The 8,680-nt window shown below is 36.2% G+C and overlaps 1 pseudogene; it reads left to right on the top strand.

Moving 5' to 3' along the window:
• Positions 1-6,542: 6,542 nt before the first annotated feature.
• On the top strand, positions 6,543-8,283 carry LOC140227395 (very long chain fatty acid elongase 6 pseudogene; annotated as a pseudogene).
• The last annotated feature ends 397 nt before the right edge of the window (positions 8,284-8,680 follow it).

Genomic DNA, 8,680 nt, shown 5'->3' with positions numbered 1-8,680 from the left:
TTTTCAGGGCTGCAAAGTGACACACAGACTTTAAGACTGTATTTTCTTTCTTGCACTTTAGAAATAAATGGTAGATAAAACCTGTGCTGTTGGACCAGTATATCTATAACATTCCTTTGTCTAACTCTATCATCGTATGGAAATTGCCAGTATGGCTGAATAATGTACCTTGCACCAAAAATATATCAACAATAATGCCTGTTCAGTTTTAAGGCAACGAAAACAGCACATTTGTGATTGAGGAAAAGTGCATGATGCAATAAAAACCATTATGTTAATGTAGAGACTCAAACCCCAAGCATCTTTTTAACTGGAAATTCTCCCACCTGGACCACTACAGCTATAGAAACTGCGATAACGTTAACATGTACCCAATACCAATATGCTCATGCACCCCAGGATGGTTTGTCCTTTTAATACCCAAAGAAGAAGAATATATTATGTGTGTGTGGCACACATGACGAGTGTAAAGCATGACATCCCGAGGTCAAGCTCTCGGGTTATAGATGCTCTCTGGTGCTGTCTTAGCCTTAGCTTTGAACATATGATGAAACTTAAAGGAGAACTCTGGATGATTTTCAGATTTAAACACTTGAACAACTGTAGATTGGTTATACTGGGTACAGAGTTTCAAAGGTAAGGAATAAGAATGTTTTCAAAATTCATAACAAATCTCAATGTCAGAGTATGATGAGATAGCAGCTGTAACATAAGAATGCATCAGTGGGGGCTCAAGGAAGCCGAACAAAAGAAGAAAGCATGCATTCATTTTTAAAATACACGGGTGACCTTGTTAAGCAAGCGGTATTGTAATGAAATTACATTGCTACTTTTCTTGAAAGTATGAGCCTCATACTCATACATTCTTATTGAGAAGCAGTGAGTTGAGTTGAGTAATGGAATTACATTGCTACTTTTCTTGACAGTATGAGCCTCATACTCGTACATTCTTATGGTGAAGCTGCTATGTCATCATCCTTGGTCAGTGTAATTTGTTCTGGGGTTTTTTCAGAGTTGGTTTCTCTACTCAAGGACCACAATTAATTCCACAAATCTAAACATGGAGCTGTCAATTTATGTATTACATGATGTGAAATTATGAAAATTGCCTGGACTTCCCCTTTGAGTTGGGCAGAAGAAATCTGAATTTTAAGAGAAACAAAATGAATTTTATGCTGCAAATACACAGCTGGAGAGGGAGAAATTCAAACTCGAATGGGATATTTTTAGAAAATGGCCACAAAGTATTAGAACTCTCATAGAAAATGGGAGAGTTTGAGTCTTGTCAAAGGGGCCTTTCCTTTCATCGGTAGTTACTATGAGTGGAGGGTTGTTTCTTGGAGTGTTGGTGAGTTTCAGACCAAGAAATTGACTTTAATATCTCTGTAGCTCATGTGATGAACTTGGGTAATATGGGAAGAGTGTACAGTACTTGCAGATGCTTTTGCTCCCATGTGAGATAAACTTTGTATACCAGATAGATATGGTTGAATCATAAGGGACATAAAAGTATAACTTGTTTCATTCTACGATATAGACTTTGAAGTGGTTGTACATTATTTCATATGCTGTGCATACTGTCTTATTTCTCTACTGTCTTGTTGATGTTGTTGTTAAGAATGTTTAATAATTGTGTCATTGTTTTTCTTTCTGAATGGGATTGCCAGTGGGATGAAACAATCTTCTGTTATATTCGCAATAATTTTAACAGCGTGTCATTTCTTCCCCACTGTATCTATGCATCCAAGCGAAATTTGACCACCTGGCAGTGAAATAAACTGTCCTCAAGAAACTTTACTCACAACCCTCTTGCTTTAGCCCTGTAGATCAGGTACAGACATAATAAAATTTATTTAAGAGAATGATGCTTGTGTCAGTCGTTAAGTGTGTCATGCTTAAACTGAAAATCCCTTCAAGTTTCAGTTGACTTAATTGACAGAGTCAGTTCAAATGAATAGAGCTGAGAACACTTCACATTAGACAGAAAATGAGAAAGTGCTGGAACTTTGAAGTCTGCTAAATTGTCTCCTCTCAATGATGTTGTTGAAGCCATCTGGAACAGTGGAGTGGTATTGATGTATTCTTGTTAATTGTAGTGTAACATGTTTTCTGATTGTGTCTTCTGTGTATGCTTCTATTTCTTGATAGGCACAGTCTATGAATTTCTTCTCGATAGGCACAGTCCATCTTTGTTTTGTTCATTTCATTTTTTTATTCTCTTCAGCTAGCACAAAACATAGCTGAATAATTTGTGCTGCTTCCACTATGTTAGTTGTGATTTGTTTGGAGGAGGTTGGTGAAGAGGATTGAAAGCACTAGGAGGGTTATACTTCTGCATTCTTTGCAGTAACATTCGTCAAATGCTTGTAGATTTACAACAGTGGTTTTGAGGAGTAGCCTACATGCCTTGCATTCATTGCAGAGAATTATTTCCCTGTATGTGAAGTAGAAAATATAAAATCTTCCTCAGCAGTTATCAGGGAAGACAGAGATGTAGTATCCAATATCTTATATGATGGAGAAAAAAAAAAGATTTAATACAAAACCAAGTTTTCTAAGCAAGAAACTGAATGGCAGAATGTACTGATCCATGATGTATCTGAAGAGCATGTAGGGATCATATAAGTGGGAATTATTCAAATTGAGATATTCATTTCCTCATGTAAATGTCTTTATTTAATGTTGGGAGTTTATAATTTCAATAAGAAAATGTTGAACTATGTGGGATCAAGAGCTCCTTCCTGTCTTTAAAGCTTGTAAGTGTGCCTGACTAAAACAGACCAGTGTAATAATCCGTATGGTGTTTGATCATGTCACACAAGTGCAGCTATAGTTGCGTTTATTTCTCTCAGTTCAGACTGATTATAATTTTACTTTTGCTTCAGTTTCTATCTACAGTCACTCCAGGAATGGATGTGACGGAAGGTAGAATTTCACCTCCGAAGAAAACTTTGTGGCCTTTTAGTACTTGCTTGGGATTGCTTAATACTGGACTACTTATATCTTCATCCATGTAATTAATGCATCATGTTCAAATATATCCAATGACCTTTCTTTAATAATGTGTTTCAAAGCAAGTAAGCTGCATTGATATACAACTGTGTACAATGCACTCCCGTTACAGCAAACACAGTTATAACAAAATTCCAGTTACAACGAATAAAAAATTCAGGCCGCAACATTATCCACTCTATGTATTTTTATTGCTTATTTGTTCAGTTATAACAAAATTTTGATATAATGAAAGAAAACTGCCGGTCCCGAGGACTTTGTTAAAACGGGAGTCCACTGTATCATGAAATGAATTCATTGATGTAAATTTCATCTACCCAGGTATCATCAAGAATGTGGTGTCACTGAAAAGTCAGTGTTTTGCAGATTTTCCATGAAATACTGCTCCATAGGTGTTTTGTTTACTTCTGTTTGCTATGTAAAAAAAAAAAGAGAGTTATATTTCAGAATGCAGTGAAAAGGTTCTGTGAAATGCTTATAGGAATGAATAAATAGTGTGCAGACAATATGAGAAATTTCTGTGAATTGTTATTTAAAACTTATGACTGGTCAGATAATGTTTTTGGATGTACTTGTGCATAAACACAGTAATTGATATGAAAATATGATGTATTATATAACGCCTGAAGAGATCCTTGTAATTTGATTGGTTGTTTGACATTGATTATTCAGCCCATTTCACTATGACGTCATCATCCGTTCAATTGTGGTTCCATTTACCGTGCAATTTTGGATCCATACGATTTGCTCCATTGCACGCTCACTGAGAGCCCGGCATACTACGCGTATACGCTTGCGTTTTGCAGTGTATGTACATGCGACAGCACGCTACATAGCGTAAAGCACCCAGTGAGCACTCTCGCGATCTCAGATTCTCTCTTGTTTCTAAATTAATAAAACATGAAAGGACAAGGATCTCTTCTAGGCGCGTTATATAAAACAAATAAATATTTTTCATTCGTGCAATGGACAGAATATTTCATTCGGTGAAAGATGAAATTTTTGATCCATTCAACTCGGCTGCGCCTCGTTGAATGGATCATTTCATCTTTCACCTCATGAAATATTCTGTCCATTGCACTCATAAACATTCATTATTTGTATATTATGATACTGTGATAACCAAGTGTATAGTGGAAAATTGTCTTGGTACATTAATTTTTCACATATTTCGCGCTACTTTTGGCTAGCACAAGTTCTAAAATCCTCAAAAATATCTGGAGAATTTCTCTGTACATTTTGCGCAGCACTAATTCAGGGACCTGCAAACATGTTTTTGAGCCTTGCAGCCTGAAAAATTAACCACATGAATATATATCAATGTTTACAAAATGTGATATATATACCCAAAACTGCTCCATAAGTTTGTGTTTGCATGATGTAGAAAAACATAGGTTTTTCATTGTAAATGTTTTTCATTATATATCTTTATATCTATATGTACACATATTATGTGTGTGTGTATTGATATGTATATATATATATATATATATATATATATATATATGTATATATACATATATATATATATAGAGAGAGAGAGAGAGAGAGAGAGATCAGGGCAGTTGATAGAAAGAGATAAATTTATATGATTGTGTGTGCATTTGTGTGTTTACTGTGTCTGTGTGTTAAATTGCATCAGGTCAGCTGGACTGTAGATAAGATTTTTTTTTTATGTTACTGTTTGACATATTTTGTGTTATCTTGGCAGCAAAAGAAGGTCAAACTACCCAAAGAACACACACATAAAGATACTGTAAAGAACTTTCCTTCATAGAGGGATGTTTTAAATGTAGGATAGGATACTGTTCAAAGCAGTAAATGCCATATCATCGACACTGATTTTTTTTTTTTTTTTTTTTGGCTAGCACTTAGAGACATTTAATGTGATAATGTGCTATATAAGTAAACCTATTGTGAAGTATTATCAATATTATTATTATTATTATTATTATTATTATTATTATTATTATTATTATTATTATTATTATTATTATTATTATTATTATTATTATTATTATTATTATTATTATTATTATTATTATTATTATTATTATCATCATCATCATCATCATCATCATCAGTAGTAGTAGTAGTAGTAGTAGTAGTAGTAGTAGTAGTATTGAACACACTCTGGATAGACAAGGAAGTGATGTTTGTGTATTGCCTGACACATCATACTTCATAGGGATGGTAGAGTATTGGTTCAGAGTGGGTTTCTAACTTTTTGTGAGATAATGTGAAACGAAGTAGCATATAATTTAAGAAGAGTTCAAAGTTAATTTGATGAATGTATTGTTTTGTAATGGCTGAGATATCCCAAAAGAAGTGTTCCTAATAAAAGATGGAACCCACTTTTTATTAGGAAACCTTTGTTTTACTTTGTTTTGGGATATCTCAGCCATTTCAAACCGGTTTTCATAAAATAAACATTGAATTCCTATGTTCTTTAGACTTTGTACTTTCAATGGCACCTCGTATCAAAACTCTTGTCACATGACTGTGATACTTTATTATTATTATTATTATTATTATTATTATTATTATTATTATTGTTATTATTATCATTATTGTTATTATTATTATTATTATTATTATTATTATTATTATTATTATTATTATTATTATTATTATTGTTATTATTATTATTGTTATTATTATTATTATTATTATTATTATTATTATTATTATTATTTGTAGTTCGCGCACATCGCTTTCACTCACTAGCACTCGTATTCTTCAGAAAGTGGGGGTTCCTGTCTTCTCCAAAGCAAAAATGATAATACATGTACTAAAAGGTACGTCCGTCGACCGCTGGCTAAAATCCTCCCTGGACTTACTGGACAATAAACTCAGACCACATGGGCAAAGGCCCTCCCATTCCGTAAGGAATAGACTTGTGTATCAGGCCATTTCGGCCATGCGCCATAAATCCGCTTTCCGTCTTATTCCACAAAACATTTGCGGGATCTTACCAATACAATACAATCGAAAATACTCGCTTGAGTGAATCGCAAATTAGGGTGTGCCCAGATTCTTTGTCCATCAACGAAAACTATAATTACTTGGACGAATACAATCTTCAATAGGGGTGCAATTTCTATATTTGGTACGTGCGTCCTGCTCCTTGCTAAAGATACACAGTGATGAAAATAATCACAGTAGTTTTATTCCTGTGAAAGGTACAGACACATGTCTACAATGATAAATACTTCAATATGAGATAAATCTACGCTTAAAACCATTCATAAAACTAACTCTGTTTCTCTTACAGAAATCGCTCTTCTGACTAACAAAGACACCAAGGCAGACACTACCTTGATATACATCGTAGTGTCCCTGCCTAGTCAATGACTTCTGACCTTTGGTACAGCACCGCCTCACCGGTCGCTGCCCCGGTAGTGCAAAGCATGCGCGTGCTCGTGATTAGGCTTCCCATCTCTCGCGTGCAGCTCAATGCCCCAGCGCAGCGCAGTGTGGTAGCCGAGCAAAGCGTGAGACCAGTTCGTTGGCCAGAAAGAAGGGAGTGACTTTACACACTAATCGCCTTTACACAGCTTAATCTACCGTCTGTGCCTTTGATTCGTGGGAAATAATCGGGGTGATGCCTTATGTATTGACGATAAGGTGAAAGTCGGAACTTACTAAGGTATATTGGAAATATTCCGTTGACGGATTACCGGTTGTGTGAGACAATCTCACTTTTTCTTGATGTCATTGACAACTTGAATGTGAAGCCCCGTAACCGCGGTGCACAGTGTGAGGAGAACTCGGAACTCGAACCGCCCTGTTCATATTTTTCTCCAACCGACTCCGCTACCTTGTGTTGGAATTCAGTCACGCATTGCAAGAGCTTTGTGCATTTATTTCGATTGCTTGTTTTCAAAAGTATACAGCATGTTAGATTATCTTCCAGCGAAATTTCAGCAGACAATTTTTTGGTTCGAAGAAGACTTCGACCACAGGCCCGGTGTGGCATGGCTTCTGGCACACTGGCATTGGTCGATCTACATCAGCATCGCCTACGTGATTACCATCTTCGGTATTCAGCGGCTGATGCGAGATAGAAAGCCGTTCAACTTGCGAGGTCCACTCGTCTTGTGGTCTGCTACTCTGGCTGTCTTTAGCATCGTTTGCGCCATACGTCTTTGGCAAGAGTATTTCCTCTACCTAAGGGATTATGGCTTCAAGGCCACCATGTGTGATGATCGCTATGGTATGGATGGTGTCAATGGTTTCTGGGCATGGGTTTTCATCCTCAGTAAGCTCCCAGAACTTGGGGACACCCTCTTCATTGTTCTCCGCAAGCAACCACTCATCTTCCTCCATTGGTATCATCATGTCACTGTCTTCATCTACTCCTGGTACAGCTACCCTCTCATTGTAGCTCCTGGCCGCTACTTCATCACTCTCAACTCTGCTGTTCACGCTATGATGTACACCTACTACACCCTGAAAGCTTCACGCCTCGTTCGCATACCTCGTCAAATTAACATCTGCATCACTTTCATGCAGATGTCTCAAATGGTGGTAGGATGCATTGTAAACTCCCTGGCATGGAAGTATCGCAGCCAGGGAGAACACTGCCAGACGACTGACAACAACATCAAAGTTGCTCTACTCATGTACTTCTCATACTTCCTCCTGTTTGCTCACTACTTCTACAAAACATATTTTACGAAGAAGGCTTCTCAGAAGGCAGTAGAAAAACCATCGTACAAAAATGGAGTAGGACACCAGAATGGCAGTGCACACTACTCTAATGGAAAGGCAGCTGTCAAGACAGATTAATGCATGGTGGATCATATTCATTTTTTATTTTCCAAGTAGAGTCAATTTTTTTAACAGTTCTTTGTTTGGTAGTCTGTGTATGGAATCTGTATTCTGCATTTATAGGAACGTCATGCCTTCAAATGAAATTTCAGTTGTCATTTGCTTATAATGACAGAAAATGAAATAGAGGCTTTGAAGTTTCCATTGTTACAGATCGTATGTCATGAAGTAGATAATTTTTCAAAATGCAGTTATGAATATGGAGAATTCATTTTAAAAAAAAGGTAGAAATACTATAATCAAAACTTAAAAATCCAAGAGCAATGGACAGTGAGGAAGGATTGCCTGCAGTGCTGATAAAATATGAAAACAAAATGAAAGTGATAAAGAATAACATTGAGTGTCCCAACTTCAGTAAAAAGTATTATGCTGTAAACTGATTACAGTTTATGATCGTTTTTGGCAATTATGTTTGCCCAAATGTTAATGCTTGGGTGCAAGGCAAATGTCACTTTTATTATTTAAAGTGAGAGATTCACTGTTTTACACTGAACATGGGCATGTCATGTCATTTTATGAAGTTCCCTGATTGTGTTTTTACTGCAGAGTCTCACTCTTAGCTACATCATTTCTTGGTATAGGCGATTCATGATATAAATGCTTATATAGTAGTAATTGTTCCATCAAATACTGTGATGAATTGAATTGATGAAAGAGTCACAAATATGAATTATCACAAAGCACTGAGTAAATAGACTGATTAGGCCAAGCATCCTTTGTTTATTTTCTGTGCAACACCTACAGTACCTCACTGTTTCCCAAACTTCCATTTAAAATTTCTTCCTTCCATTCCAGCAATCACTGAAATTACATTAGGTGAAGGTCAGCATTCCCT

This window comes from Diadema setosum, chromosome 4, assembly GCF_964275005.1.
Source record: "Diadema setosum chromosome 4, eeDiaSeto1, whole genome shotgun sequence".
Taxonomy (NCBI): domain Eukaryota; kingdom Metazoa; phylum Echinodermata; class Echinoidea; order Diadematoida; family Diadematidae; genus Diadema; species Diadema setosum.
Note: the sequence above shows the minus strand (reverse complement) of the source record. Positions and strands in the feature narration are given on the sequence as shown.